This window comes from Pelobates fuscus, chromosome 2 (genome assembly GCF_036172605.1).
Source record: "Pelobates fuscus isolate aPelFus1 chromosome 2, aPelFus1.pri, whole genome shotgun sequence".
Taxonomy (NCBI): Eukaryota; Metazoa; Chordata; class Amphibia; order Anura; family Pelobatidae; genus Pelobates; species Pelobates fuscus.
Window position 1 is genome coordinate 370,499,939 of NC_086318.1, and position 24,237 is coordinate 370,524,175.

Below are 24,237 nucleotides of genomic sequence, written 5' to 3' on the forward strand. Positions count from 1 at the left end.
GCTGCACTGACAGGTTGGAATTGGCAACACAATATCATTTTAGAAAGGAGTAGGAAAGTAGCCAATTAAATAGGCCTATACAAAATTGCTATTCTAATTATATATTTTTTTCTCACATGTCCTAGTTAGTATGATGTAAGATATATGGATACAAAAAGGTTCCCACAAATCAAATTTTTATACGACACAAGGATAGGGCAGATCACAGCACCTAGAGGTCCCACAAAGTACGTGAATCCTCCAAGGGGTAACCTATACCCAAACAAAAATTGGTCATAATATTGAAGTTAGGCATTACCCCAACTTGTTATTTTCCTTACTCATTAGTTTAAGGCATACATGACAAAGCCACATGCGCTGCATGGTTTCTGGGGTACCTCTTAGTGAAATTGGTGTGACATACTGAAAAACTTTCATGAAACTAACACGGATTTGGGCCAACAAACCATTTCCTAATAAAAGAGATATATAGCTATTTAATTTTTGTTTTCCAAACGGAAATTAAATTAATATGTAAGGAAATAGGCACATGCAATATACAAATATAAAGTAACTTGAATTTCCATATAGCCACCCTTAACCTCTAATTGCAGTGTAAATACTAGATGATGTAGGTAAACCTGGGCAGTTTACTAGACTGGAATGTGTAATTACATGTAACAACTGGACTCATTTTACAATGGGAATCAAAAAGGGAAAATATAATAATAGACATATTAGTCATGTAAAGCTAATAAATTACTAGTCTAAGTTCCAAACATTAGGCACTAACCAAGATTCAGTGAATTCATGGACACGCCAACATTGATATATATATGTAAACCATATATAGTATTGAAATAAACTTTTACTATGCAAATGAATATTCAATATCATATAGATCTCCTGACCAGAACATACAAAGTTGTAGAAAAATAATACATTATGTTGGAAAATTGTTACATATAATTTATATATTTTTCTGGCTTGTTCTTGTATTTTTCCTTTTCTTTCTCTTTGAGAGAAGGAATGTATGTCATTTTATGACTTGATTGTTGTATGTTATAGTTATACGTACAAATCAATTTAAAAAAAGAATAAAAGAGATCCTGAGAATAAAATCAAAGAAAAAGGTAACTTTTCTGTTGAAAAAAATCAGTATGTTAAGCCACGCCTACTCTGTTATTTATGCAAATGATTAAGTTCACATTTAAGAATATTTTACTCTAAAAATTGCTGTCATGTCATTTCAATTCTATTATTGTAAAAAAAATTTGATAGATATTGCAGTAATCATCTACAATGTAAATCAAGGTTTAATAAAACTGATTTTTTGGAAAATTGAATATTAAATTATGATGTCACTTTAACCTTAATGCTATTCTATTAACCAGGCATATTATTGACATGCAAGGTCCTGTTGTGATTATAGCTCTATTGCTTATTGTTTAACAGCTTTTTCAATAGTAAGAAAAAGCCTTTATTTGTTCCAAAAATAGAATAGATATTTTAAAATTTTACTTTCCATATCATTTTCTGTACATTGCTTTAATTGCTTGGATGTTTCAGTTCATGCTGCACTGACAGGTTGGAATTGGCAACACAATATCATTTTAGAAAGGAGTAGGAAAGTAGCCAATTAAATAGGCCTATACAAAATTGCTATTCTAATTATATTTTTTTTCTCACATGTCCTAGTTAGTATGATGTAAGATATATGGATACAAAAAGGTTCCCACTAATCAAATTTTTATACGACACAAGGATAGGGCAGATCACAGCACCTAGAGGTCCCACAAAGTACGTGAATCCTCCAAGGGGTAACCTATACCCAAACAAAAATTGGTCATAATATTGAAGTTAGGCATTACCCCAACTTGTTATTTTCCTTACTCATTAGTTTAAGGCATACATGACAAAGCCACATGCGCTGCATGGTTTCTGGGGTACCTCTTAGTGAAATTGGTGTGACATACTGAAATACTTTCATGAAACTAACACGGATTTGGGCCAACAAACCATTTCCTAATAAAAGAGATATATAGCTATTTAATTTTTGTTTTCCAAACGGAAATTAAATTAATATGTAAGGAAATAGGCACATGCAATATACAAATATAAAGTAACTTGAATTTCCATATAGCCACCCTTAACCTCTAATTGCAGTGTAAATACTAGATGATGTAGGTAAACCTGGGCAGTTTACTAGTCTGGAATGTGTAATTACATGTAACAACTGGACTCATTTTACAATGGGAATCAAAAAGGGAAAATATTGTAAGAGACATATTAGTCATGTAAAGCTAATAAATTACTAGTCTAAGTTCCAAACATTAGGCACTAACCAAGATTCAGTGAATTCATGGACACACCAACATTGATATATATATATGTAAACCATATGTAGTATTGAAATTAACTTTTACTATGCAAATGAATATTCACTATCATATAGATCTCCTGACCAGAACAAACAAAGTTGTAGAAAAATAATACATTATGTTGGAAAATTGTTACATATAATTTATATCTTTTTCTGGCTTGTTCTTGTGTTTTTCCTTTTCTTTCTCTTTGAGAGAAGGAATGTATGTCATTTTATGACTTGATTGTTGTATGTTATAGTTATACGTACAAATCAATTTACAAAAAGAATAAAAGAGATCCTGGGAATAAAATCAAAGAAAAAGGTAACTTTTCTGTTGAAAAAAATCAGTATGTTAAGCCACGCCTACTCTGTTATTTATGCAAATGATTAAGTTCACATTTAAGAATATTTTACTCTAGAAATTGCTGTCATGTCATTTCAATTCTATTTTTGTAAACAAATTTGATAGATATTGCAGTAATCATCTACAATGTAAATCAAGGTTTAATAAAACTGATTTTTTGGAAAATGGAATATTAAATTATGATGTCACTTTAACCTTAATGTTTGTCTATTAACCAGGCATATTATTGACATGCAAGGTTCTGTTGTGATTATAGCTCTATTGCTTATTGTTTAACAGCTTTTTCTATAGTAAGAAAAAGCCTTTATTTGTTCCAAAAATAGAATAGATATTTTACAATTTTAATTTCCATATCATTTTCTGTGAATTGCTTTAATTGCATGGATGTTTCGGTTCAAATAGTTGTCAACTAGATTTGGGCACCTCCGAAATTTTTGTTTCGTATGAATGCATTTGTACAGAAAAAAATTGGTTTTGTCAGAAGAGAAATCTGTCCATTTTTCCATTCATTTTCGATGGAAATTCATTCATTCATTAGGCGCGATTTAATTGAACCAGATGAATTTAACATAAAAATCAGTTCCCTCAATACCGAATAGCCTTAAATTAACAAAGTCAAACCATTAATTTCAAATTTCGTACATTGATCACAACATGGCATTGAACAATGTTCTATTTCCCTGATTTTACGCCACAAACTCCTGAAATAACTCCCAAATGCCCAAACGCTATCAATAGCATGAAAATGTATTGGCACTATTAGTAAACTCCCAAACACTCACTATACGCATTCGTATGCATTGCTTTTTGCTTAGTCTCTTGGGCTCATGAATCATCATGCTGCACTGACAGGTTGGAATTGGCAACACAATATCATTTTAGAAAGGAGCAGGAAAGTAGCCAATTAAATAGGCCTATACAAAATTGCTATTCTAAGTATATTTTTTTTCTCACATGTCCTAGTATGATGTAAAATATATGGATACAAAAATGTTCCCACTAATCTAATTTTTACACGACACAAGGATAGGGCAGATCACAGCACCTAGAGGTCCCACAAAGTAGGTGGATCCTCCAATGGGTAACCTATACCCAAACAAAAATTGGTCATAATATTGAAGTTAGGCATTACCCCAACTTGTTATTTTCCTTACTCATTAGTTTAAGGCATACATGACAAAGCCACATGCGCTGCATGGTTTCTGGGGTACCTCTTAGTGAAATTGGTGTGACATACTGAAATACTTTCATGAAACTAACACGGATTTGGGCCAACAAACCATTTCCTAATAAAAGAGATATATAGCTATTTAATTTTTGTTTTCCAAACGGAAATTAAATTAATATGTAAGGAAATAAGCACATGCAATATACAAATATAAAGTAACTTGAATTTCCATATAGCCACCCTTAACCTCTAATTGCAGTGTAAATACTAGATGATGTAGGTAAACCTGGGCAGTTTACTAGACTGGAATGTGTAATTACATGTAACAACTGGACTCATTTTACAATGGGAATCAAAAAGGGAAAATATTGTAATAGACATATTAGTCATGTAAAGCTAATAAATTACTAGTCTAAGTTCCAAACATTAGGCACTAACCAAGATTCAGTGAATTCATGGACACACCAACATTGATATATATATATGTAAACCATATATAGTATTGAAATAAACTTTTACTATGCAAATGAATATTCACTATCATATAGATCTCCTGACCAGAACAAACAAAGTTGTAGAAAAATAATACATTATGTTGGAAAATTGTTACATATAATGTATATCTTTTTCTGGCTTGTTCTTGTGTTTTTCCTTTTCTTTCTCTTTGAGAGAAGGAATGTATGTCATTTTATGACTTGATTGTTGTATGTTATAGTTATACGTACAAATCAATTTAAAAAAAGAATAAAAGAGATCCTGGGAATAAAATCAAAGAAAAAGGTAACTTTTCTGTTGAAAAAAATCAGTATGTTAAGCCACGCCTACTCTGTTATTTATGCAAATGATTAAGTTCACATTTAAGAATATTTTACTCTAGAAATTGCTGTCATGTCATTTCAATTCTATTTTTGTAAAAAATTTTGATAAATATTGCAGTAATCATCTAACATGTAAATCAAGGTTTAATAAAACTGATTTTTTGGAAAATGGAATATTAAATTATGATGTCACTTTAACCTTAATGCTTGTCTATTAACCAGGCATATTATGGACATGCAAGCTCCTGTTGTGATTATAGCTTTATTGCTTATTGTTTAACAGCTTTTTCTATTGTAAGAAAAAGCCTTTATTTGTTCCAAAAATAGAAGAGATATTTTACAATTTTACTTTCCATATCATTTTCTGTACATTGCTTTAATTGCATGGATGTTTTGGTTCAAATAGTTGTCAACTAGATTTGGGCACCTCCGAAATTTTTGTTTCGTATGAATGCATTTGTACGGAAAAAAATTGGTTTTGTCAGAAGAGAAATCTGTCCATTTTTCCATTCATTTTCGATGGAAATTCATTCATTCATTAGGCGCGATTTAATTGAACCAGATGAATATAACATAAAAATCAGTTCCCTCAATACCGAATAGCCTTAAATTAACAAAGTCAAACCATTAATTTCAAATTTCGTACATTGATCACAACATGGCATTGAACAATGTTCTATTTCCCTGATTTTACGCCACAAACTCCTGAAATAACTCCCAAACCGCCAAATGCCCAAACGCTATCAATAGCATCAAAATGTATTGGCACTATTAGTAAACTCCCGAACACTCACTATACGCATTCGTATGCATTACTTTTTGCTTAGTCTCTTGGGCTCATGAACCATCATGCTGCACTGACAGGTTGGAATTGGCAACACAATATCATTTTAGAAAGGAGTAGGAAAGTAGCCAATTAAATAGGCCTATACAAAATTGCTATTCTAAGTATATTTTTATTTCTCACATGTCCTAGTATGATGTAAAATATATGGATACAAAAAGGTTCCCACTAATCTAATTTTTACACGACACAAGGATAGAGCAGATCACAGCACCTAAAGGTCCCACAAAGTAGGTGGATCCTCCAAGGAGTAACCTATACCCAAACAAAAATTGGTCATAATATTGAAGTTAGGCATTACCCCAACTTGTTATTTTCCTTACTCATTAGTTTAAGGCATACATGACAAAGCCACATGCGCTGCATGGTTTCGGGGGTACCTCTTAGTGAAATTGGTGTGACATACTGAAATACTTTCATGAAACTAACACGGATTTGGGCCAACAAACCATTTCCTAATAAAAGAGATATATAGCTATTTAATTTTTGTTTTCCAAACGGAAATTAAATTAATATGTAAGGAAATAGGCACATGCAATATACAAATATAAAGTAACTTGAATTTCCATATAGCCACCCTTAACCTCTAATTGCAGTGTAAATACTAGATGATGTAGGTAGACCTGGGCAGTTTACTAGACTGGAATGTGTAATTACATGTAACAACTGGACTCATTTTACAATGGGAATCAAAAAGGGAAAATATTGTAATAGACATATTAGTCATGTAAAGCTAATAAATTACTAGTCTAAGTTCCAAACATTAGGCACTAACCAAGATTCAGTGAATTCATGGACATACCAACATTGATATATATATGTAAACCATATATAGTATTGAAATAAACTTTTACTATGCAAATGAATATTCACTATCATATAGATCTCCTGACCAGAACAAACAAAGTTGTAGAAAAATAATACATTATGTTGGAAAATTGTTACATATAATTTATATATTTTTCTGGCTTGTTCTTGTGTTTTTCCTTTTCTTTCTCTTTGAGAGAAGGAATGTATGTCATTTTATGACTTGATTGTTGTATGTTAAAGTTATACGTACAAATCAATTTAAAAAAAGAATAAAAGAGATCCTGGGAATAAAATCAAAGAAAAAGGTAACTTTTCTGTTGAAAAAAATCAGTATGTTAAGCCACGCCTACTCTGTTATTTATGCAAATAATTAAGTTCACATTTAAGAATATTTTACTCTAGAAATTGCTGTCATGTCATTTCAATTCTATTTTTGTAAACAAATTTGATAGATATTGCAGTAATCATCTACAATGTAAATCAAGGTTTAATAAAACTGATTTTTTGGAAAATGGAATATTAAATTATGATGTCACTTTAACCTTAATGTTTGTCTATTAACTAGGCATATTATTGACATGCAAGGTTCTGTTGTGATTATAGCTCTATTGCTTATTGTTTAACAGCTTTTTCTATAGTAAGAAAAAGCCTTTATTTGTTCCAAAAATAGAATAGATATTTTACAATTTTAATTTCCATATCATTTTCTGTGAATTGCTTTAATTGCATGGATGTTTCGGTTCAAATAGTTGTCAACTAGATTTGGGCACCTCCGAAATTTTTGTTTCGTATGAATGCATTTGTACAGAAAAAAATTGGTTTTGTCAGAAGAGAAATCTGTCCATTTTTCCATTCATTTTCGATGGAAATTCATTCATTCATTAGGCGCGATTTAATTGAACCAGATGAATTTAACATAAAAATCAGTTCCCTCAATACCGAATAGCCTTAAATTAACAAAGTCAAACCATTAATTTCAAATTTCGTACATTGATCACAACATGGCATTGAACAATGTTCTATTTCCCTGATTTTACGCCACAAACTCCTGAAATAACTCCCAAATGCCCAAACGCTATCAATAGCATGAAAATGTATTGGCACTATTAGTAAACTCCCAAACACTCACTATACGCATTCGTATGCATTGCTTTTTGCTTAGTCTCTTGGGCTCATGAATCATCATGCTGCACTGACAGGTTGGAATTGGCAACACAATATCATTTTAGAAAGGAGCAGGAAAGTAGCCAATTAAATAGGCCTATACAAAATTGCTATTCTAAGTATATTTTTTTTCTCACATGTCCTAGTATGATGTAAAATATATGGATACAAAAATGTTCCCACTAATCTAATTTTTACACGACACAAGGATAGGGCAGATCACAGCACCTAGAGGTCCCACAAAGTAGGTGGATCCTCCAATGGGTAACCTATACCCAAACAAAAATTGGTCATAATATTGAAGTTAGGCATTACCCCAACTTGTTATTTTCCTTACTCATTAGTTTAAGGCATACATGACAAAGCCACATGCGCTGCATGGTTTCTGGGGTACCTCTTAGTGAAATTGGTGTGACATACTGAAATACTTTCATGAAACTAACACGGATTTGGGCCAACAAACCATTTCCTAATAAAAGAGATATATAGCTATTTAATTTTTGTTTTCCAAACGGAAATTAAATTAATATGTAAGGAAATAAGCACATGCAATATACAAATATAAAGTAACTTGAATTTCCATATAGCCACCCTTAACCTCTAATTGCAGTGTAAATACTAGATGATGTAGGTAAACCTGGGCAGTTTACTAGACTGGAATGTGTAATTACATGTAACAACTGGACTCATTTTACAATGGGAATCAAAAAGGGAAAATATTGTAATAGACATATTAGTCATGTAAAGCTAATAAATTACTAGTCTAAGTTCCAAACATTAGGCACTAACCAAGATTCAGTGAATTCATGGACACACCAACATTGATATATATATATGTAAACCATATATAGTATTGAAATAAACTTTTACTATGCAAATGAATATTCACTATCATATAGATCTCCTGACCAGAACAAACAAAGTTGTAGAAAAATAATACATTATGTTGGAAAATTGTTACATATAATTTATATCTTTTTCTGGCTTGTTCTTGTGTTTTTCCTTTTCTTTCTCTTTGAGAGAAGGAATGTATGTCATTTTATGACTTGATTGTTGTATGTTATAGTTATACGTACAAATCAATTTAAAAAAAGAATAAAAGAGATCCTGGGAATAAAATCAAAGAAAAAGGTAACTTTTCTGTTGAAAAAAATCAGTATGTTAAGCCACGCCTACTCTGTTATTTATGCAAATGATTAAGTTCACATTTAAGAATATTTTACTCTAGAAATTGCTGTCATGTCATTTCAATTCTATTTTTGTAAAAAAATTTGATAAATATTGCAGTAATCATCTAACATGTAAATCAAGGTTTAATAAAACTGATTTTTTGGAAAATGGAATATTAAATTATGATGTCACTTTAACCTTAATGCTTGTCTATTAACCAGGCATATTATGGACATGCAAGCTTCTGTTGTGATTATAGCTCTATTGCTTATTGTTTAACAGCTTTTTCTATTGTAAGAAAAAGCCTTTATTTGTTCCAAAAATAGAAGAGATATTTTACAATTTTACTTTCCATATCATTTTCTGTACATTGCTTTAATTGCATGGATGTTTTGGTTCAAATAGTTGTCAACTAGATTTGGGCACCTCCGAAATTTTTGTTTCGTATGAATGCATTTGTACGGAAAAAAATTGGTTTTGTCAGAAGAGAAATCTGTCCATTTTTCCATTCATTTTCGATGGAAATTCATTCATTCATTAGGCGCGATTTAATTGAACCAGATGAATATAACATAAAAATCAGTTCCCTCAATACCGAATAGCCTTAAATTAACAAAGTCAAACCATTAATTTCAAATTTCGTACATTGATCACAACATGGCATTGAACAATGTTCTATTTCCCTGATTTTACGCCACAAACTCCTGAAATAACTCCCAAACCGCCAAATGCCCAAACGCTATCAATAGCATCAAAATGTATTGGCACTATTAGTAAACTCCCGAACACTCACTATACGCATTCGTATGCATTACTTTTTGCTTAGTCTCTTGGGCTCATGAACCATCATGCTGCACTGACAGGTTGGAATTGGCAACACAATATCATTTTAGAAAGGAGTAGGAAAGTAGCCAATTAAATAGGCCTATACAAAATTGCTATTCTAAGTATATTTTTATTTCTCACATGTCCTAGTATGATGTAAAATATATGGATACAAAAAGGTTCCCACTAATCTAATTTTTACACGACACAAGGATAGAGCAGATCACAGCACCTAAAGGTCCCACAAAGTAGGTGGATCCTCCAAGGAGTAACCTATACCCAAACAAAAATTGGTCATAATATTGAAGTTAGGCATTACCCCAACTTGTTATTTTCCTTACTCATTAGTTTAAGGCATACATGACAAAGCCACATGCGCTGCATGGTTTCGGGGGTACCTCTTAGTGAAATTGGTGTGACATACTGAAATACTTTCATGAAACTAACACGGATTTGGGCCAACAAACCATTTCCTAATAAAAGAGATATATAGCTATTTAATTTTTGTTTTCCAAACGGAAATTAAATTAATATGTAAGGAAATAGGCACATGCAATATACAAATATAAAGTAACTTGAATTTCCATATAGCCACCCTTAACCTCTAATTGCAGTGTAAATACTAGATGATGTAGGTAGACCTGGGCAGTTTACTAGACTGGAATGTGTAATTACATGTAACAACTGGACTCATTTTACAATGGGAATCAAAAAGGGAAAATATTGTAATAGACATATTAGTCATGTAAAGCTAATAAATTACTAGTCTAAGTTCCAAACATTAGGCACTAACCAAGATTCAGTGAATTCATGGACATACCAACATTGATATATATATGTAAACCATATATAGTATTGAAATAAACTTTTACTATGCAAATGAATATTCACTATCATATAGATCTCCTGACCAGAACAAACAAAGTTGTAGAAAAATAATACATTATGTTGGAAAATTGTTACATATAATTTATATATTTTTCTGGCTTGTTCTTGTGTTTTTCCTTTTCTTTCTCTTTGAGAGAAGGAATGTATGTCATTTTATGACTTGATTGTTGTATGTTAAAGTTATACGTACAAATCAATTTAAAAAAAGAATAAAAGAGATCCTGGGAATAAAATCAAAGAAAAAGGTAACTTTTCTGTTGAAAAAAATCAGTATGTTAAGCCACGCCTACTCTGTTATTTATGCAAATGATTAAGTTCACATTTAAGAATATTTTACTCTAGAAATTGCTGTCATGTCATTTCAATTCTATTTTTGTAAACAAATTTGATAGATATTGCAGTAATCATCTACAATGTAAATCAAGGTTTAATAAAACTGATTTTTTGGAAAATGGAATATTAAATTATGATGTCACTTTAACCTTAATGCTTGTCTATTAACCAGGCATATTATTGACATGCAAGGTTCTGTTGTGATTATAGCTCTATTGCTTATTGTTTAACAGCTTTTTCTATAGTAAGAAAAAGCCTTTATTTGTTCCAAAAATAGAATAGATATTTTACAATTTTACTTTCCATATCATTTTCTGTACATTGCTTTAATTGCATGGATGTTTCGGTTCAAATAGTTGTCAACTAGATTTGGGCACCTCCGAAATTTTTGTTTCGTATGAATGCATTTGTACGGAAAAAAATTGGTTTTGTCAGAAGAGAAATCTGTCCATTTTTACATTCATTTTCGATGGAAATTCATTCATTCATTATGCGCGATTTAATTGAACCAGATGAATTTAACATAAAAATCAGTTCCCTCAATACCGAATAGCCTTAAATTAACAAAGTTACATAGTTACATAGTTAGATAGCTGAAAAGAGACTTGCGTCCATCAAGTTCAGCCTTCCTCACACCTGTTTTTTGCTGTTGATCCAAAAGAAAAAAAAAAAAAAAAAAAAAAAAAAAAAAAGAAAAAAACCCAGTTTGAAGCACAATTTTGCAACAAGCTAGGACAAAAAATTCCTTCTTGACCCCAGAATGGCAGTCAGATTTATCCTTGAATCAAGCAGTTATTACCCTACATTGAAAGATTATATCCTTGAATATTCTGTCTTTGCAAGTATGCATCTAGTAGCTGTTTGAACATCTGTATGGACTCTGATAAAACCACTTCTTCAGGCAGAGAATTCCACATCCTGATTGTTCTTACAGTAAAAAAACCTTTCCTTTGCCTTAGACGAAATCTTCTTTCTTCCAGTCTAAACGCATGGCCTCGTGTCCTATGTAAAGTCCGGTTTGTGAATAGATTTCCACACAATGGTTTGTATTGGCCCCGAATATATTTGTATAATGTTATCATATCCCCTCTCAGGCGACGTTTTTCTAAACTAAATAGGTTTAAATTTGTTAACCTTTCTTCATAGCTGATATGTTCCATTCCTTTTATTAATTTTGTAGCCCGCCTCTGCACTTTTTCTAGTGCCATGATATCCTTCTTTAGAACAGGTGCCCAAAATTGCACAGCATATTCAATATGTGGTCTTACCAGTGATTTATAGAGAGGCAAAATGATATTCTCGTCCCGAGAATGAATGCCCTTTTTCATGCATGACAATACCTTACTGGCCTTGGCCACTGCTGATTGACATTGCACATTGTTGCATAGTTTGTTGTCTATAACAATTCCCAAGTCCTTTTCGTGTGTTGTTATCCCTAATTCGCTTCCATTAAGGGTATACGTTGCTTGTGTATTCTTTACGCCGAAGTGCATAACTTTGCATTTTTCAACATTAAATTTCATCTGCCATTTGAGTGCCCAGTCCCCCAGTCTATCTAAATCCTTCTGCAGCAAAGTAATATCTTGCTCACATTGTATTATTTTACAAAGTTTTGTGTCATCTGCAAACACTGAAACATGACTTTCAATGCTGTCTTCAAGATCATTTATAAAAATGTTAAATAGAAGGGGTCCCAGAACAGACCCCTGAGGGACACCACTTGCCACCTCTGTCCAGCTTGAAAATTTACCATTAACGACAACTCTTTGTATTCTGTTTTTAAGCCAATGTTCTACCCAAGAACAAGCATTTTCATCGAGACCGATTTCCTTGAGTTTGAACACTAATCTTTTGTGTGGAACTGTATCAAATGCCTTGGCAAAATCCAAATAGATCACATCCACTGCAACACCCTGATCTATACTTCTACTTACTTCTTCGTAGAAAGCAATCAAGTTAGTTTGACATGACCTGTGCTTCATAAAACCGTGCTGATTTTTGCTGATAACCATATTCTTCTCAAGGAATTCTTGAATATTATCCCTTAATAACCTTTCAAATATTTTACCAGCCACAGAAGTTAAGCTCACAGGTCTATAATTTCCAGGCAAGGATTTTGAACCCTTTTTGAATATAGGAACCACATCTGCCTTCCTCCAATCCTCCGGAACACTTCCTGAAAGAAAAGAATCTTGAAAGATTAAAAACAGAGGTTCACTTATTTCTACACTTAGTTCCTTAAGTACACGTGGATGGATACCGTCAGGCCCTGGAGCTTTGTTTATATTAACTTTCTTTAGTTGCTGCAGCACATTGTCTTGAGTTAACCAATTACAATTATTCTGCAAGTTTTTAGTAGCAATCATTTGCACATCTATTGCCATGGGTTCTTCTTTAATATATACGGAGGAGAAATAGTTATTTAGAATTCCTGCCTTTTCTTGGTCTTCATTAACCAACACCCCCGTTTCAGTTTTAAGTGTACCTATACTTTCATTTTTGGGTTTTTTGGAATTTATGTACTTAAAAAATGCTTTGGGGTTGGTTTTGCTCTCTTTAGCTATCATTTTTTCATTTTGAAGTTTAGCAAGTTTAATTGCCTTTTTGCACGCATTATTTGCTTTCTTATATCTTTTATAAGATGCATCTGATTTGTCTGATTTAAATGCTTTAAATGCCCTTTTCTTATTTTTAATCTCTTGTTTTACTTCTCTACTAAGCCACATTGGTTTTAATTTGTTTAAAAGTCAAACCATTAATTTCAAATTTCGTACATTGATCACAACATGGCATTGAACAATGTTCTATTTCCCTGATTTTACGCCACAAACTCCTGAAATAACTCCCAAACCGCCAAATGCCCAAACGCTATCAATAGCATCAAAATGTATTGGCACTATTAGTAAACTCCCGAACACTCACTATACGCATTCGTATGCATTACTTTTTGCTTAGTCTCTTGGGCTCATGAACCATCATGCTGCACTGACAGGTTGGAATTGGCAACACAATATCATTTTAGAAAGGAGTAGGAAAGTAGCCAATTAAATAGGCCTATACAAAATTGCTATTCTAAGTATATTTTTATTTCTCACATGTCCTAGTATGATGTAAAATATATGGATACAAAAAGGTTCCCACTAATCTAATTTTTACACGACACAAGGATAGAGCAGATCACAGCACCTAAAGGTCCCACAAAGTAGGTGGATCCTCCAAAGAGTAACCTATACCCAAACAAAAATTGGTCATAATATTGAAGTTAGGCATTACCCCAACTTGTTATTTTCCTTACTCATTAGTTTAAGGCATACATGACAAAGCCACATGCGCTGCATGGTTTCTGGGGTACCTCTTAGTGAAATTGGTGTGACATACTGAAATACTTTCATGAAACTAACACGGATTTGGGCCAACAAACCATTTCCTAATAAAAGAGATATATAGCTATTTAATTTTTGTTTTCCAAACGGAAATTAAATTAATATGTAAGGAAATAGGCACATGCAATATACAAATATAAAGTAACTTGAATTTCCATATAGCCACCCTTAACCTCTAATTGCAGTGTAAATACTAGATGATGTAGGTAGACCTGGGCAGTTTACTAGACTGGAATGTGTAATTACATGTAACAACTGGACTCATTTTACAATGGGAATCAAAAAGGGAAAATATTGTAATAGACATATTAGTCATGTAAAGCTAATAAATTACTAGTCTAAGTTCCAAACATTAGGCACTAACCAAGATTCAGTGAATTCATGGACATACCAACATTGATATATATATGTAAACCATATATAGTATTGAAATAAACTTTTACTATGCAAATGAATATTCACTATCATATAGATCTCCTGACCAGAACAAACAAAGTTGTAGAAAAATAATACATTATGTTGGAAAATTGTTACATATAATTTATATCTTTTTCTGGCTTGTTCTTGTGTTTTTCCTTTTCTTTCTCTTTGAGAGAAGGAATGTATGTCATTTTATGACTTGATTGTTGTATGTTAAAGTTATACGTACAAATCAATTTAAAAAAAGAATAAAAGAGATCCTGGGAATAAAATCAAAGAAAAAGGTAACTTTTCTGTTGAAAAAAATCAGTATGTTAAGCCACGCCTACTCTGTTATTTATGCAAATGATTAAGTTCACATTTAAGAATATTTTACTCTAGAAATTGCTGTCATGTCATTTCAATTCTATTTTTGTAAACAAATTTGATAGATATTGCAGTAATCATCTACAATGTAAATCAAGGTTTAATAAAACTGATTTTTTGGAAAATGGAATATTAAATTATGATGTCACTTTAACCTTAATGCTTGTCTATTAACCAGGCATATTATTGACATGCAAGGTTCTGTTGTGATTATAGCTCTATTGCTTATTGTTTAACAGCTTTTTCTATAGTAAGAAAAAGCCTTTATTTGTTCCAAAAATAGAATAGATATTTTACAATTTTACTTTCCATATCATTTTTTGTACATTGCTTTAATTGCATGGATGTTTCGGTTCAAATAGTTGTCAACTAGATTTGGGGACCTCCGAAATTTTTGTTTCGTATGAATGCATTTGTACGGAAAAAAATTGGTTTTGTCAGAAGAGAAATCTGTCCATTTTTACATTCATTTTCGATGGAAATTCATTCATTCATTATGCGCGATTTAATTGAACCAGATGAATTTAACATAAAAATCAGTTCCCTCAATACCGAATAGCCTTAAATTAACAAAGTCAAACCATTAATTTCAAATTTCGTACATTGATCACAACATGGCATTGAACAATGTTCTATTTCCCTGATTTTACGCCACAAACTCCTGAAATAACTCCCAAACCGCCAAATGCCCAAACGCTATCAATAGCATCAAAATGTATTGGCACTATTAGTAAACTCCCGAACACTCACTATACGCATTCGTACGCATTACTTTTTGCTTAGTCTCTTGGGCTCATGAACCATCATGCTGCACTGACAGGTTGGAATTGGCAACACAATATCATTTTAGAAAGGAGTAGGAAAGTAGCCAATTAAATAGGCCTATACAAAATTGCTATTCTAAGTATATTTTTATTTCTCACATGTCCTAGTATGATGTAAAATATATGGATACAAAAAGCTTCCCACTAATCTAATTTTTACACGACACAAGGATAGAGCAGATCACAGCACCTAAAGGTCCCACAAAGTAGGTGGATCCTCCAAAGAGTAACCTATACCCAAACAAAAATTGGTCATAATATTGAAGTTAGGCATTACCCCAACTTGTTATTTTCCTTACTCATTAGTTTAAGGCATACATGACAAAGCCACATGCGCTGCATGGTTTCTGGGGTACCTCTTAGTGAAATTGGTGTGACATACTGAAATACTTTCATGAAACTAACACGGATTTGGGCCAACAAACCATTTCCTAATAAAAGAGATATATAGCTATTTAATTTTTGTTTTCCAAACGGAAATTAAATTAATATGTAAGGAAATAGGCACATGCAATATACAAATATAAAGTAACTTGAATTTCCATATAGCCACCCTTAACCTCTAATTGCAGTGTAAATACTAGATGATGTAGGTAGACCTGGGCAGTTTACTAGACTGGAATGTGTAATTACATGTAACAACTGGACTCATTTTACAATGGGAATCAAAAAGGGAAAATATTGTAATAGACATATTAGTCATGTAAAGCTAATAAATTACTAGTCTAAGTTCCAAACATTAGGCACTAACCAAGATTCAGTGAATTCATGGACACACCAACATTGATATATATATATGTAAACCATATATAGTATTGAAATAAACTTTTACTATGCAAATGAATATTCACTATCATATAGATCTCCTGACCAGAATAAACAAAGTTGTAGAAAAATAATACATTATGTTGGAAAATTGTTACATATAATTTATATCTTTTTCTGGCTTGTTCTTGTGTTTTTCCTTTTCTTTCTCTTTGAGAGAAGGAATGTATGTCATTTTATGACTTGATTGTTGTATGTTAAAGTTATACGTACAAATCAATTTAAAAAAAGAATAAAAGAGATCCTGGGAATAAAATCAAAGAAAAAGGTAACTTTTCTGTTGAAAAAAATCAGTATGTTAAGCCACGCCTACTCTGTTATTTATGCAAATGATTAAGTTCACATTTAAGAATATTTTACTCTAGAAATTGCTGTCATGTCATTTCAATTCTATTTTTGTAAACAAATTTGATAGATATTGCAGTAATCATCTACAATGTAAATCAAGGTTTAATAAAACTGATTTTTTGGAAAATGGAATATTAAATTATGATGTCACTTTAACCTTAATGCTTGTCTATTAACCAGGCATATTATTGACATGCAAGGTTCTGTTGTGATTATAGCTCTATTGCTTATTGTTTAACAGCTTTTTCTATAGTAAGAAAAAGCCTTTATTTGTTCCAAAAATAGAATAGATATTTTACAATTTTACTTTCCATATCATTTTTTGTACATTGCTTTAATTGCATGGATGTTTCGGTTCAAATAGTTGTCAACTAGATTTGGGGACCTCCGAAATTTTTGTTTCGTATGAATGCATTTGTACGGAAAAAAATTGGTTTTGTCAGAAGAGAAATCTGTCCATTTTTACATTCATTTTCGATGGAAATTCATTCATTCATTATGCGCGATTTAATTGAACCAGATGAATTTAACATAAAAATCAGTTCCCTCAATACCGAATAGCCTTAAATTAACAAAGTCAAACCATTAATTTCAAATTTCGTACATTGATCACAACATGGCATTGAACAATGTTCTATTTCCCTGATTTTACGCCACAAACTCCTGAAATAACTCCCAAACCGCCAAATGCCCAAACGCTATCAATAGCATCAAAATGTATTGGCACTATTAGTAAACTCCCGAACACTCACTATACGCATTCGTACGCATTACTTTTTGCTTAGTCTCTTGGGCTCATGAACCATCATGCTGCACTGACAGGTTGGAATTGGCAACACAATATCATTTTAGAAAGGAGTAGGAAAGTAGCCAATTAAATAGGCCTATACAAAATTGCTATTCTAAGTATATTTTTATTTCTCACATGTCCTAGTATGATGTAAAATATATGGATACAAAAAGCTTCCCACTAATCTAATTTTTACACGACACAAGGATAGAGCAGATCACAGCACCTAAAGGTCCCACAAAGTAGGTGGATCCTCCAAAGAGTAACCTATACCCAAACAAAAATTGGTCATAATATTGAAGTTAGGCATTACCCCAACTTGTTATTTTCCTTACTCATTAGTTTAAGGCATACATGACAAAGCCACATGCGCTGCATGGTTTCTGGGGTACCTCTTAGTGAAATTGGTGTGACATACTGAAATACTTTCATGAAACTAACACGGATTTGGGCCAACAAACCATTTCCTAATAAAAGAGATATATAGCTATTTAATTTTTGTTTTCCAAACGGAAATTAAATTAATATGTAAGGAAATAGGCACATGCAATATACAAATATAAAGTAACTTGAATTTCCATATAGCCACCCTTAACCTCTAATTGCAGTGTAAATACTAGATGATGTAGGTAGACCTGGGCAGTTTACTAGACTGGAATGTGTAATTACATGTAACAACTGGACTCATTTTACAATGGGAATCAAAAAGGGAAAATATTGTAATAGACATATTAGTCATGTAAAGCTAATAAATTACTAGTCTAAGTTCCAAACATTAGGCACTAACCAAGATTCAGTGAATTCATGGACACACCAACATTGATATATATATATGTAAACCATATATAGTATTGAAATAAACTTTTACTATGCAAATGAATATTCACTATCATATAGATCTCCTGACCAGAATAAACAAAGTTGTAGAAAAATAATACATTATGTTGGAAAATTGTTACATATAATTTATATCTTTTTCTGGCTTGTTCTTGTGTTTTTCCTTTTCTTTCTCTTTGAGAGAAGGAATGTATGTCATTTTATGACTTGATTGTTGTATGTTATAGTTATACGTACAAATCAATTTAAAAAAAGAATAAAAGAGATCCTGGGAATAAAATCAAAGAAAAAGGTAACTTTTCTGTTGAAAAAAATCAGTATGTTAAGCCACGCCTACTCTGTTATTTATGCAAATGATTAAGTTCACATTTAAGAATATTTTACTCTAGAAATTGCTGTCATGTCATTTCAATTCTATTTTTGTAAACAAATTTGATAGATATTGCAGTAATCATCTACAATGTAAATCAAGGTTTAATAAAACTGATTTTTTGGAAAATGGAATATTAAATTATGATGTCACTTTAACCTTAATGCTTGTCTATTAACCAGGCATATTATTGACATGCAAGGTTCTGTTGTGATTATAGCTCTATTGCTTATTGTTTAACAGCTTTTTCTATAGTAAGAAAAAGCCTTTATTTGTTCCAAAAATAGAATAGATATTTTACAATTTTACTTTCCATATCATTTTCTGTACATTGCTTTAATTGCATGGATGTTTCGGTTCAAATAGTTGTCAACTAGATTTGGGCACCTCCGAAATTTTTGTTTCGTATGAATGCATTTGTACGGAAAAAAATTGGGTTTGTCAGAAGAGAAATCTGTCCATTTTTCCATTCATTTTCGATGGAAATTCATTCATTCATTAGGCGCGATTTAATTGAACCAGATGAATTTAACATAAAAATCAGTTCCCTCAATACCGAATAGCCTTAAATTAACAAAGTCAAACCATTAATTTCAAATTTCGTACATTGATCACAACATGGCATTGAACAATGTTATATTTCCCTGATTTTACGCCACAAACTCCTGAAATAACTCCCAAACCGCCAAATGCCCAAACGCTATCAATAGCATGAAAATGTATTGGCACTATTAGTAAACTCCCGAACACTCACTATACGCATTCGTATGCATTGCTTTTTGCTTAGTCTCTTGGGCTCATGAATCATCATGCTGCACTGACAGGTTGGAATTGGCAACACAATATCATTTTAGAAAGGAGTAGGAAAGTAGCCAATTAAATAGGCCTATACAAAATTGCTATTCTAAGTATATTTTTTTTCTCACATGTCCTAGTATGATGTAAGATATATGGATACAAAAAGGTTCCCACTAATCAAATTTTTATACAACACAAGGATAGGGCAGATCACAGCACCTAGAGGTCCCACAAAGTAGGTGGATCCTCCAAGGGGTAACCTATACCCAAACAAAAATTGGTCATAATATTGAAGTTTGGCATTACCCCAACTTGTTATTTTCCTTACTCATTAGTTTAAGGCATACATGACAAAGCCACATGCGCTGCATGGTTTCTGGGGTACCTCTTAGTGAAATTGGTGTGACATACTGAAATACTTTCATGAAACTAACACGGATTTGGGCCAACAAACCATTTCCTAATAAAAGAGATATATAGCTATTTAATTTTTGTTTTCCAAACGGAAATTAAATTAATATGTAAGGAAATAGGCACATGCAATATACAAATATAAAGTAACTTGAATTTCCATATAGCCACCCTTAACCTCTAATTGCAGTGTAAATACTAGATGATGTAGGTAGACCTGGGCAGTTTACTAGACTGGAATGTGTAATTACATGTAACAACTGGACTCATTTTACAATGGGAATCAAAAAGGGAAAATATTGTAATAGACATATTAGTCATGTAAAGCTAATAAATTACTAGTCTAAGTTCCAAACATTAGGCACTAACCAAGATTCAGTGAATTCATGGACATACCAACATTGATATATATATGTAAACCATATATAGTATTGAAATAAACTTTTACTATGCAAATGAATATTCACTATCATATAGATCTCCTGACCAGAACAAACAAAGTTGTAGAAAAATAATACATTATGTTGGAAAATTGTTACATATAATTTATATCTTTTTCTGGCTTGTTCTTGTGTTTTTCCTTTTCTTTCTCTTTGAGAGAAGGAATGTATGTCATTTTATGACTTGATTGTTGTATGTTAAAGTTATACGTACAAATCAATTTAAAAAAAGAATAAAAGAGATCCTGGGAATAAAATCAAAGAAAAAGGTAACTTTTCTGTTGAAAAAAATCAGTATGTTAAGCCACGCCTACTCTGTTATTTATGCAAATGATTAAGTTCACATTTAAGAATATTTTACTCTAGAAATTGCTGTCATGTCATTTCAATTCTATTTTTGTAAACAAATTTGATAGATATTGCAGTAATCATCTACAATGTAAATCAAGGTTTAATAAAACTGATTTTTTGGAAAATGGAATATTAAATTATGATGTCACTTTAACCTTAATGCTTGTCTATTAACCAGGCATATTATTGACATGCAAGGTTCTGTTGTGATTATAGCTCTATTGCTTATTGTTTAACAGCTTTTTCTATAGTAAGAAAAAGCCTTTATTTGTTCCAAAAATAGAATAGATATTTTACAATTTTACTTTCCATATCATTTTCTGTACATTGCTTTAATTGCATGGATGTTTCGGTTCAAATAGTTGTCAACTAGATTTGGGCACCTCTGAAATTTTAGTTTCGTATGAATGCATTTGTACGGAAAAAAATTGGTTTTGTCAGAAGAGAAATCTGTCCATTTTTACATTCATTTTCGATGGAAATTCATTCATTCATTATGCGCGATTTAATTGAACCAGATGAATTTAACATAAAAATCAGTTCCCTCAATACCGAATAGCCTTAAATTAACAAAGTCAAACCATTAATTTCAAATTTCGTACATTGATCACAACATGGCATTGAACAATGTTCTATTTCCCTGATTTTACGCCACAAACTCCTGAAATAACTCCCAAACCGCCAAATGCCCAAACGCTATCAATAGCATGAAAATGTATTGGCACTATTAGTAAACTCCCGAACACTCACTATACGCATTCGTATGCATTGCTTTTTGCTTAGTCTCTTGGGCTCATGAATCATCATGCTGCACTGACAGGTTGGAATTGGCAACACAATATCATTTTAGAAAGGAGTAGGAAAGTAGCCAATTAAATAGGCCTATACAAAATTGCTATTCTAAGTATATTTTTTTTCTCACATGTCCTAGTATGATGTAAGATATATGGATACAAAAAGGTTCCCACTAATCAAATTTTTATACGACACAAGGATAGGGCAGATCACAGCACCTAGAGGTCCCACAAAGTAGGTGGATCCTCCAAGGAGTAACCTATACCCAAACAAAAATTGGTCATAATATTGAAGTTTGGCATTACCCCAACTTGTTATTTTCCTTACTCATTAGTTTAAGGCATACATGACAAAGCCACATGCGCTGCATGGTTTCTGGGGTACCTCTTAGTGAAATTGGTGTGACATACTGAAATACTTTCATGAAACTAACACGGATTTGGGCCAACAAACCATTTCCTAATAAAAGAGATATATAGCTATTTAATTTTTGTTTTCCAAACGGAAATTAAATTAATATGTAAGGAAATAAGCACATGCAATATACAAATATAAAGTAACTTGAATTTCCATATAGCCACCCTTAACCTCTAATTGCAGTGTAAATACTAGATGATGTAGGTAAACCTGGGCAGTTTACTAGACTGGAATGTGTAATTACATGTAACAACTGGACTCATTTTACAATGGGAATCAAAAAGGGAAAATATTGTAATAGACATATTAGTCATGTAAAGCTAATAAATTACTAGTCTAAGTTCCAAACATTAGGCACTAACCAAGATTCAGTGAATTCATGGACACACCAACATTGATATATATATATGTAAACCATATATAGTATTGAAATAAACTTTTACTATGCAAATGAATATTCACTATCATATAGATCTCCTGACCAGAACAAACAAAGTTGTAGAAAAATAATACATTATGTTGGAAAATTGTTACATATAATTTATATCTTTTTCTGGCTTGTTCTTGTGTTTTTCCTTTTCTTTCTCTTTGAGAGAAGGAATGTATGTCATTTTATGACTTGATTGTTGTATGTTATAGTTATACGTACAAATCAATTTAAAAAAAGAATAAAAGAGATCCTGGGAATAAAATCAAAGAAAAAGGTAACTTTTCTGTTGAAAAAAATCAGTATGTTAAGCCACGCCTACTCTGTTATTTATGCAAATTATTTAGTTCACATTTAAGAATATTTTACTCTAGAAATTGCTGTCATGTCATTTCAATTCTATTTTTGTAAAAAATTTTGATAGATATTGCAGTAATCATCTACAATGTAAATCAAGGTTTAATAAAACTGATTTTTTGGAAAATGGAATATTAAATTATGATGTCACTTTAACCTTAATGCTTGTCTATTAACCAGGCATATTATTGACATGCAAGGTCCTGTTGTGATTATAGCTCTATTGCTTATTGTTTAACAGCTTTTTCTATTGTAAGAAAAAGCATTTATTTGTTCCAAAAATAGAATAGATATTTTACAATTTTACTTTCCATATCATTTTCTGTACATTGCTTTAATTGCATGGATGTTTCGGTTCAAATAGTTGTCAACTAGATTTGGGCACCTCCGAAATTTTTGTTTCGTATGAATGCATTTGTACGGAAAAAAATTGGTTTTGTCAGAAGAGAAATCTGTCCATTTTTCCATTCATTTTCGATGGAAATTCATTCATTCATTAGGCGCGATTTAAATGAACCAGATGAATTTAACATAAAAATCAGTTCCCTCAATACCGAATAGCCTTAAATTAACAAAGTCAAACCATTAATTTCAAATTTCGTACATTGATCACAACATGGCATTGAACAATGTTCTATTTCCCTGATTTTACGCCACAAACTCCTGAAATAACTCCCAAACCGCCAAATGCCCAAACGCTATCAATAGCATGAAAATGTATTGGCACTATTAGTAAACTCCCGAACACTCACTATACGCATTCGTATACATTGCTTTTTGCTTAGTCTCTTGGGCTCATGAATCATCATGCTGCACTGACAGGTTGGAATTGGCAACACAATATCATTTTAAAAAGGAGCAGGAAAGTAGCCAATTAAATAGGCCTATACAAAATTGCTATTCGAAGTATATTTTTTTCTCACATGTCCTAGTATGATGTAAAATATATGGATACAAAAAGGTTCCCACTAATCAAATTTTTATACAACACAAGGATAGGGCAGATCACAGCACCTAGAGGTCCCACAAAGTAGGTGGATCCTCCAAGGGGTAACCTATACCCAAACAAAAATTGGTCATAATATTGAAGTTTGGCATTACCCCAACTTGTTATTTTCCTTACTCATTAGTTTAAGGCATACATGACAAAGCCACATGCGCTGCATGGTTTCTGGGGTACCTCTTAGTGAAATTGGTGTGACATACTGAAATACTTTCATGAAACTAACACGGATTTGGGCCAACAAACCATTTCCTAATAAAAGAGATATATAGCTATTTAATTTTTGTTTTCCAAACGGAAATTAAATTAATATGTAAGGAAATAAGCACATGCAATATACAAATATA

General features: G+C 31.9%; 12 non-coding genes across 12 annotated transcripts; all 12 read right to left on the reverse strand.

Moving 5' to 3' along the window:
• Nucleotides 1-194: 194 nt before the first annotated feature.
• Nucleotides 195-337, reverse strand: LOC134591684 (U12 minor spliceosomal RNA). Its single transcript, XR_010088422.1, has one exon. It is a non-coding gene; the product is annotated as a U12 minor spliceosomal RNA (small nuclear RNA).
• Nucleotides 338-1,746: 1,409 nt separating this feature from the next.
• Nucleotides 1,747-1,889, reverse strand: LOC134591685 (U12 minor spliceosomal RNA). The gene has a single exon (XR_010088423.1). It is a non-coding gene; the product is annotated as a U12 minor spliceosomal RNA (small nuclear RNA).
• A 1,847-nt stretch (nucleotides 1,890-3,736) lies between these two features.
• On the reverse strand, nucleotides 3,737-3,879 carry LOC134591715 (U12 minor spliceosomal RNA). Its single transcript, XR_010088448.1, has one exon. It is a non-coding gene; the product is annotated as a U12 minor spliceosomal RNA (small nuclear RNA).
• A 1,856-nt stretch (nucleotides 3,880-5,735) lies between these two features.
• LOC134591759 (U12 minor spliceosomal RNA) lies at nucleotides 5,736-5,878 on the reverse strand. Its single transcript, XR_010088486.1, has one exon. It is a non-coding gene; the product is annotated as a U12 minor spliceosomal RNA (small nuclear RNA).
• Nucleotides 5,879-7,723: 1,845 nt separating this feature from the next.
• Nucleotides 7,724-7,866, reverse strand: LOC134591716 (U12 minor spliceosomal RNA). Its single transcript, XR_010088449.1, has one exon. It is a non-coding gene; the product is annotated as a U12 minor spliceosomal RNA (small nuclear RNA).
• Nucleotides 7,867-9,722: 1,856 nt separating this feature from the next.
• Nucleotides 9,723-9,865, reverse strand: LOC134591760 (U12 minor spliceosomal RNA). Its single transcript, XR_010088487.1, has one exon. It is a non-coding gene; the product is annotated as a U12 minor spliceosomal RNA (small nuclear RNA).
• Nucleotides 9,866-13,897: 4,032 nt separating this feature from the next.
• On the reverse strand, nucleotides 13,898-14,040 carry LOC134591802 (U12 minor spliceosomal RNA). Its single transcript, XR_010088523.1, has one exon. It is a non-coding gene; the product is annotated as a U12 minor spliceosomal RNA (small nuclear RNA).
• Nucleotides 14,041-15,894: 1,854 nt separating this feature from the next.
• Nucleotides 15,895-16,037, reverse strand: LOC134591803 (U12 minor spliceosomal RNA). Its single transcript, XR_010088524.1, has one exon. It is a non-coding gene; the product is annotated as a U12 minor spliceosomal RNA (small nuclear RNA).
• Nucleotides 16,038-17,893: 1,856 nt separating this feature from the next.
• On the reverse strand, nucleotides 17,894-18,036 carry LOC134591804 (U12 minor spliceosomal RNA). Its single transcript, XR_010088525.1, has one exon. It is a non-coding gene; the product is annotated as a U12 minor spliceosomal RNA (small nuclear RNA).
• Nucleotides 18,037-19,891: 1,855 nt separating this feature from the next.
• On the reverse strand, nucleotides 19,892-20,034 carry LOC134591642 (U12 minor spliceosomal RNA). Its single transcript, XR_010088386.1, has one exon. It is a non-coding gene; the product is annotated as a U12 minor spliceosomal RNA (small nuclear RNA).
• A 1,853-nt stretch (nucleotides 20,035-21,887) lies between these two features.
• On the reverse strand, nucleotides 21,888-22,030 carry LOC134591650 (U12 minor spliceosomal RNA). The gene has a single exon (XR_010088393.1). It is a non-coding gene; the product is annotated as a U12 minor spliceosomal RNA (small nuclear RNA).
• Nucleotides 22,031-23,884: 1,854 nt separating this feature from the next.
• Nucleotides 23,885-24,027, reverse strand: LOC134591643 (U12 minor spliceosomal RNA). Its single transcript, XR_010088387.1, has one exon. It is a non-coding gene; the product is annotated as a U12 minor spliceosomal RNA (small nuclear RNA).
• Between the last annotated feature and the right edge of the window lie 210 nt (nucleotides 24,028-24,237).